Below are 8954 nucleotides of genomic sequence, written 5' to 3'. Positions count from 1 at the left end.
TGCCGCGGCCTCCAAGTTGTCTACGCCGCCTGCCGTGGCCTCCAAGTCGTCTACGCCGCCTGCCGCGGCCTCCAAGTCGTCTACGCCGCCTGCCGCGGCCTCCAAGTCGTCCACGCCGCCTGCCGCGTCCTCCAAGGTCCTACGTGTTGGAAGGCCTCCCGGCCGCCCCCCTGAACGTGGGTCCCGTGATGGATGGCCTCCCGGCCGCCCCCCTGAATGTGGGTCCCGTGATGGACGGCCTCCCGGCCGCCCCCCTGAACGTGGGTCCCGTGATGGACGGCCTCCCGGCCGCCCCCCTGAACGTGGGTCCTGTGATGGACGATCTCCCGGCCGTCCTCCTGAACGATGACTCCAGGGATGGTCTCTCGACCGTTCAAATCTTTTGTGTTTTTCCTGCTTGTGTCTTGCCTTAGTTCTTTCAGGTCCTTGTGTTCTTCCTTGTGTTTCCTCTGGCCCTCCACCCTTGCAGTGCCGCCCTCCACCCACCCAAATCCTTCGGGAGGGGGGTTTTTTGGGGACGCCTGGAGGCGTCCTTGAGGGGGGGGGGTACTGTAAGGATGGTACCATTTGCATTTTTAACAAAAAAAACGAAGTCCAGATGACATGATTCAACCTTTTTTTGTTGTTATATACCTGGATGACTGAGAAAACAAACTTTGTGTTTTTGAAACCATTAGTGAAAAGGCCAGACTTCAGGGGTATCTGAGGCAGGCTTGAAACACAAGAGTCAGGGTGGCTTCTGGGTAATACCAGATGGCTAGGCCTCAGACTGACGAAGCCTCTTGGATGAGGGGCGAAACGTTTCTTTTTTAACAAAAAAAACGAAGTCCAGATGACATGATTCAACCTTTTTTTGTTGTTATATACCTGGATGACTGAGAAAACAAACTTTGTGGTACCATTTGCTGTTTCTGTTTTGTGTCTGTGTTCCCCACTCTGCTTTTTGTGCTCTTGTAGTTCTGCTCTTTGTGTGGTTTCTGTTCCTGTGTATCTGGTCCTGTTTTCCACTCACTCCTCAGTCTGCCTCTCCACTCCTCAGTCTTTATCATTCACACCTGTCCCTCAGCAGCCACCTGCCCAGGTGCTCTCATTACTCACTCTCCCTCTGTCTTATAAAAAGCCTTTCTCTCCTCCACTCCTGTTCCGGTCATTGTTCTGTATTCACAGACATCTCAGTCCTCCTCTGTCCTGTCTGTTTTTGTCCACCTGATGATCTGCTCTGCCTGTGTACTCTGATGTCCTGTTCAGCCTTGTTTTTGATCCTGTTTTGCCAGAGTAAGTTTTGCTGCACCGACAGCCTTTTGTTTTGTTGTTTAAATAAATTATTTTTATTTAAACTCCTGCCTCGCTCGCCTCCCTGCAAATGGGTTCCAACTGTGAGGATTGTGACACTTTTTAAAGTTATTAGTAGCTTAGAATTCTTTTTTGCCTTAATTTTGGTCGATAAGACAGAAATGCCTCACTAAATGCTTCAGGTAACACCATGAGCTTCACTACCTCCACCATTACAGATTTCTTGTTTGTTTGTTTGTCTGAGGTTAGCCAGCCTGTGTTACATTTCCTCATGGGCGAAGCGATCTTACCGTTCATGTAAAATATTTGATAATGTTGTAGATGAACAGATGCTGAGATATATTCATCAATTAAAAACGGATTCTTCATTTTTCTGGACTGAATAAAACGTGCATTGAATTTAATGAAATGTGACGTGAGACGTTATTTATCTTTGACCCATCAAAATGAATGTGGTCATTTATTTTACAGAATCAAAGTTTAACATTAAACATTTACATTAATTTGGCAAATATGAGAATAACAACATAATTAAACAGCTTTACAGGTAGTGAGAAACAATGCGGCGATTGTTTTCACTCTTCAGCAGAACAGCAGACCTCAATCCACACGGCGGTGGAATGAGCACTTTACACAGACATTTCTAAAATATCTGGAATGATTTCTACTTGAGAGAAGAATTTAAAGATGGAAATGAAGTTTAAAGGGAGTAAAGTATGGATGAGGGAGAATGTGGTGTGTATGAGTGAAAAGTGTTGACAGGACGACACCCTCCATCCGACCCAGCTTTTCCTCGGTACGCTAAGTAGGAGACTAGACTCATTTACCTCTCTGAAGATGAATCAGAAGAAACGAAGTCCAGTTACGCTACCTGTCCAGCGTCTCCATAGGATGGCTGTGACTCGTCCGAAGTGGTGACGGGGCTTCGTCAACAACAGTTCACCTCACCGGGTGGACTCCACATGAGTGGGGTTCTTCAGAAGTTCCACTCAGAGGTGGAAGATGTTATAATCCAACTCGGAAGAGCCTTATCATGGCTGGACTTCTGTTCTCCCAAACGACTTCACAGAACTGCGAACATCTCAGAACTTCTCAGCGCTTCACCAAACTGAGAGAACTAGGAAGTACCGGCATTTTAAAGAGCTCTATTTCCGGTATATTTGAGCGTCCCTGATTGGTCCATATCAACCAGACAGGGGTGTGTTTTGTGATGTAAGAGGTTACTAGAAGTCAGAAAACAGCAAGAATTGTTATGGAACAGATTAAAACTGTTCTCAGAGACAGAGAGAGTTTTGTTTTGGCGAGTTTGGAGAACAGGTGCCAACTCCTCTGTTTACGTCTGAGAGGATTTTAAAACAAGACACATGTCTGCTTCGACTCCGACCTTGGACAAAACTTACACTTGCTCATTCAAAGACAGAAATCAGAAAATACATGATTACTCTGTAACAGACTTAACATGAACTCTAACTTTGCATAAGCAACTAAAAAATCATTGTTACTGTTTTACAGTTAATAAAATTGATTAGTTCACTGCAACATCTAAAATGGTTTGAACTAAGACACTTTGATTATCAACATTTGTAAAATAGTAATGATAATAAAAAGAGAGTGTTCTTTCACTTGATTTTCAAGAAAGAAAGTCTCAGGATGGGTGAACCTGTATTTCTGGATTCAAATCAATGAAATGACAGTTTCTGTCCCACAAGGTTCTTAAGGTCAAGGGTTTTGACCTTAGGCTTAGTTTTGACATCAGGTTAAGTTCACTACAATGTTCTTATAGAAACAGTTCCTGAATGTTGTTTATACTGTGTTAATGCTACATGTTTGTCTCTTGACCCTACAACAGGGTAAGGTTACAGTAGACCTAGCCCATTACTGGAGTTTTAATTAGGTATTTTAAGATACTAATAAACATGATGGATGATGATCATATTGCTTTATGCTAGACCACTGGTAAGAAGGTGTGATTATTTATTGTTTCATATTGACTAGTGATTTTTCTTCCTAAAAGTTAACTTAGGCTACACTACAGTATGTTTCTTAGACTGTGACTAAGATGCATGAGAGAAGTGGAGCGTGCTCTATTCAAGGACAGCTGTTGGTCAGGCTACTTCCTGTTGTGCCATTAACTCTATAATGGATATTGAATCAAGTATTACTTATGTAGGCAAAACATGTTTAACAGCCCGTTAAAATACACCAGAATGTAGGAAATGGCATCTACTTTATTCAAAATTTTCTGGGGGAGGACCCCCAGACCCTCCCACCAGTGTGCTCACCTCCTCCAAATTACATTTAAAAAAGCCTCTGATACCAGTGTTCACCACATTGTTCAAGCCAAGAGCCATTTGTCAACACTGAGTGTTAAGGAACGTTTACACGGCATGTATTTTGAGTGCATCCGCAGGTTTCTCTCTGCGGTTCTGCTGATCATTTACACACCAGTGGCCCCCCTCTTTGAATCCGGAGGTTTCTGAACCCACCTTCCAAAGTGGAGGTTTTTCGCTGACCCCCCTCTGATAATGTAAACATCTCCAGCTGAGGCTTTGTGTTAGACCATACGCGCACACACACGTGCGGACAGACGCTATATTTCTATCAACATGGCGGCGGACACACTGCTTTCAGAACTACGACTGATGGAATATATTTTTAATCTCATAGTTAATCTACGTCAGATTCTAGGTGCTGTGACTAACATCTGTGTTGCTAGAGACACAATCTGATCCAGTTCTAATGTCGCTGTTTATAGAACGAGGCACGCGCACACGTCGCACTGCACTATAACATCTAAATGTGCTAAATAACAACATTTTAAAAATAATAAACAGTATTTATGTTGGTGTGAGAGATAATGAAGCTCTGAGCTAAATGAAGCTATCTGGACATTATGTAATTAAATTTTAAAATGATGCATAAACATGTAGCGTGAACACTAAAGTTGAAAATGAAGACATCAGGTTTAATTTTTATTCATTTATTCAACACCACAAACTGTATGTCACACAAACACTGATAATTAAACGGGACACACTATTAAAACACGTTAACTGAACTTGAATGGATTGAATAAAAGAAATGAGGGGAATTTAAAATAAATAGTTCATCCAACATCTATCTTCGACGTCCACCTGCCCTGCATCTGGGCCGAGCCTTGTTCAGAACCAAAATCATTAAGCCATTTTTTGAAACAAGGAGGGGTAGAGGGTTTCCATTCCCTCAAAATAACCCGTTTTGCAACCACCAAACCAAACATAACAGCCTGCTGGAGAGAAATGGGAAGAGTAAGAGAGAATTTAGAGTAGGGATGGGGCCGATCCGATCCAGTATCTGTATCAGCATCCGATACCAGCATAATTTACGTATCGGATTTTTCCGATCCACGTGCTGAAATTTCCGATCCATGATGCATGTCTGTGGTTGCGCTGCACGTTGGCTTCAAACTATGGAATGGATTTCCTGAACGGCGGCGTGTCTCATGAAGCCAGAGTAATAAGACCCGCCTCACATTCAGGAAATACATTTCATAGTTTGCAGCAGCTACAACGTGAGGGCTGAGTTAGCAGCACTGTGGCTAACAGCTAACCAACTTTTCATCTAAACATGTCCGCTGTGTGGAAGTATTTTACACTAGAAACACCATATAACAAGACAGCAACGTGCAATGTCTGCAGAGCCGTAGCGCCACATTAAACCGCGGAAAAGTTAGTTTTACGTTGGACATTCGATCTCCGGGGCTTCAGCGGGGCGCTACTCTCGCTGTAGAGAGTAGAGTCTTTGCCCCAAAATTAAATCCCAAAATACATTACGGCAAAGACTGGTTCATCCCAAAGATCCGGTCCCCCGGCACAAACAGCGTAATATTGTGTATGCTGTTCAGTGTCAGGAGGGCTGTGATCAGTCTTACATCGGGGAAACTAAACAGCCACTGGCCAAAAGGATGGCCCAGCACAGAAGATCAACATCATCAGGCCAGGATTCTGTGGTCTAGGCTCATCTCCAGGCCAGCGGTCACTCTTTCAGGGATGAAGATGTTCACATCCTGGACAGAGAGGAACGATGGTTTGAGAAAGGAGTAAAAGAGGTCATCTTTGTGAAAAGAAATCGTCCATCGTTAAACAGGGGTGGAGGCCTCCGGGTTCAACTGTCCCCCTCTTACAATGCTGTGATTGCTAGTATCACTCAGCCCTCTGTGAATAGTAAACAGCCATCAGTGTGCTAATGATCCATTGTTAGGCTGATGGTCCTTCTTGACCATGTGATCAGCTGGTTTTGGTTGTCAGCAGCAAACTGGTTGATCCACTCTGAGAAGGTGCTATTTAAGAGACTGAGCTGAATACAGCACCTCAGACTGAAGAAGTCTCTCGGACGAGAGAAAAAACGTTTCTACATTTTTTTGCTTTGTTTTTTTGTTTTTTATTTTCTTGTTTTTTGAATGTCCAGAGGACCAGATTTAACTTTTTTGGATAAAAAAAACTTGATTTGAAAATTATATATATTAAAAACAAAAGACAGCTACATTATAAAGTGATGTAAAATACTAAAAACAGGAACATGTCTGTTGGTTTATGCCATGAACGTAGCAGATGTTTGAAGCCATTTAACATTGTAGTGAACTAAGCCTCAGGTCAAAATCTGGCCTTGACGGCCTGCCTGGAACAAGAACTGTATTTCATTGATTTGAGTCCAGAAACACAAGATTAAGTTCATCCAGAGACTTTCTAAGTGTCCTGCACTGATCAATTGAAAGAACACTCTCTTTTTCTATTATCATTACTATTTTACAAATGTTTTGATAATCAAAGTGTGTTTAGTTCTGTAGATGAACATATGCTGTGATATATTCATAAATTAAACGGATTCTTTCATTTTTCTGGACTGTATAATGTCGTGCATTGAATTTAATAAAATGTATCGTGAGACGTTAATTTTCTTTGACCCATCAAATGAATGCGTCATTTATTTACAGAATCAAAGTTTAACATCACACATTTACATTAATTTGGCAAAATGATTTCAACAACAACATGGCTAATTTTGCAAGCTGTACAATTTGATTAACCATACGGCGATGGTTGAAAACCTCAAGCTTCACCACAGACATTTCTGGAAATATCTGGAATGATTTCTAGCAGGATAGAAGAATTTTAAAGATGGAAAGATGAAGTTTAGAGGGAGGGAGATGGTGTGTGTGAGTGAAAAGTGTTGAACAGAACGGCACCCTCCATTCGAACCCAGCTTTCCTCAGTACGCTCGGTAGTAAACTCGACTCGTTACCTCTCTGACGATGAATCAGTGGAAACGGAGCTCCAGTTAAGCTACCGGTCCAGCGTCTCCGTAGGATGGCAGAGAACCGTCCGGAGTGGTGGCGGGACTTCATCAACAACAGTTCACCTCACGAGTGGACTTCACATGAGTGGAGTCCGTCAGAAGTTCCACTCAGATGTGGAAGATTGCATAATTCCCACAAGACTCGAAGAGCTGCGGATCATGGCTGGACTTCTGTTCTCCCAAACAACTGGAGCTGCAAACTCTCCACCCGACTGGTTTGAACTAGGAAGTACCGACATTTAAAGAGCTCTATTTCCGGTTCATTTGGGAGGTTCCTGATTGGTCAATATCGACCAGACAGGGGTGTGTTTTTGTGACGTAAGAGGTCACTAGGAGTCAGAAAAACAGAAAGTGTTTTGGAACAGATTGAAAATGTTTTTAGAGACAGAGAGAGAAATGTTTGGACGAGTTGGGTGAAAACAGGTGCCAGCTTCTCTATTTACGTCTGAGAGGATTTAAAAACATGACAGTTCGTTCCAACAACTTGTTTGCGTTTGACTCCAACCTTGGACCAACTTACACTTGCTCATTCAAAGACAGAAAATCAGAAAATGCATAATTACTCTGTAACAGACCTTAACATGATTTCTACTTTGCATGAGGATTAAAATCATTATTACTGTTTCACAGTTGAATTAAAAATGATTAGTTCACTTCAACATTTAAAAATGGTTTGAACTAACACAATTTGATTATCAAACATTTGTAAAATAGTAATGATAATAGAAAGTAGTGTTCTTTCACTTGATTAATTCAAGAAAGAAAGTCTCAGGATGGGTCAACCTGTATTTCTGGATTCAAATCAATGAAATGACAGTTTCTGTCCCATAAGGTCCTTAAGGTCAGGATTTGACCTCAGGCTTAGTTCACTACAGTTCAAACCATTTTTACATGTTGAAGTGAACTACTCATTTTTAAATCAACTGTGAAACAGTAATAATGATTTTTAATCCTCATTCAAAGTGGAAATCAAGTTAGAATATGTTACAGAGTAATGATTCAATTTCTTGATCATCTGTCTTCAATGAGCAAGTTGTGTAAGTTGGTCAAAGGTCAAGTTTCGGTCAACTGCAAGTTTACTGAAAAAGAAATGTCATGTTTAACTTTTACAGAAAGATACTAGAGAATTGACTCCACGAAGTCTGAGTTCTTCATAACAATCTTCTGTCTGTTCTTAAACACTTAATCTTTTTCCTTGACTTTTTAATAACCTCTTACGTCACAAAAACACACCTCTGTTTGGTCGAATTGACCAATCAGGAACCTCCCAAATGAACCGGAAATAGAACTCTTTAAATGTCGGTACTTCCTAGTTCAAACGAGCTTCAGTCGTTTGCAGCTCCAGTCGAGTGCAGTCGAGTTCAGTTCTGGGAGCAGAACTGAACGGAAGAAGTGCTGGGAGAACAGAAGTCCAGGCATGATCCAGAGCTCTTCCGAGTCTTGTGGGAATTATGCAATCTTCCACATCTGAGTGGAACTTCTGACGGACTCCACTCATGTGAGTCCACCGAGAGGTGAACCTGTGTCGGACGGAATACCGGCGCTACTTCGGACGATTCACAGCTGTTCCTACGGAGACGCTGAAAGGGTGCGTTAAATGGAACTCCGTACCAGTGGAGTCACCTGCTACAGGTAAAGAGTTGATTTACACCACCTAAGTGTACCGAGGAAGAAGCTGGGAGTTCACCGGAGAGTGCCGTTCTGATGCCGACACACACATTTCCCTCATCCATCCTTTCTCTCAACTTAAACTTCAATTTCCATCTTTAAACTCTTCTATCTGCTAGAAATCATTCCAAATATTTTTAGAAATGTCTGTTGTACAGCTGGAAGCAAGGGAAACCATCACCGTATGGTTTTCTAATTGTACAGCTTGCTAAATTAGCCATGTTGTTATTTTTCAGTTTGCCAAATTAATGTAAATGTGTGATGTTAAACTTTGATTCTGTAAATAAATGACCACATTCATTTGATGGGTCAAAGAAAATTAACGTCTCACGACACATTTGATTAAATTCAACACATGATATTATTCAGTCCAGAAAAATGAAAGAATCCGTTTAATTTATGAATATATCACAGCATATGTTCATCTACATACTGGTGGCCCGTGACAGGTTCATAAATGGACTGTATTCGTGTAACAATTGAATTATCATGTTGGCATGAAATGAAAAGTGCAGATTGTGGCTGTGTGAAACGCAGCATTGACGCAGCTGCGAGGCTCAGAGAAAGCTTGCAGTTGTGGTGCTTTGAAAAGCTGAAATTAAAGTCAATGTGTCTTTTTGAAAGCTGAATTTGTACATCTGTTGTGTAACAAGAAGCTG

This window comes from Nematolebias whitei, chromosome 3, assembly GCF_014905685.2.
Source record: "Nematolebias whitei isolate Nwh7 chromosome 3, NemWhi1, whole genome shotgun sequence".
NCBI lineage: Eukaryota > Metazoa > Chordata > Actinopteri > Cyprinodontiformes > Rivulidae > Nematolebias > Nematolebias whitei.
Note: the sequence above shows the minus strand (reverse complement) of the source record.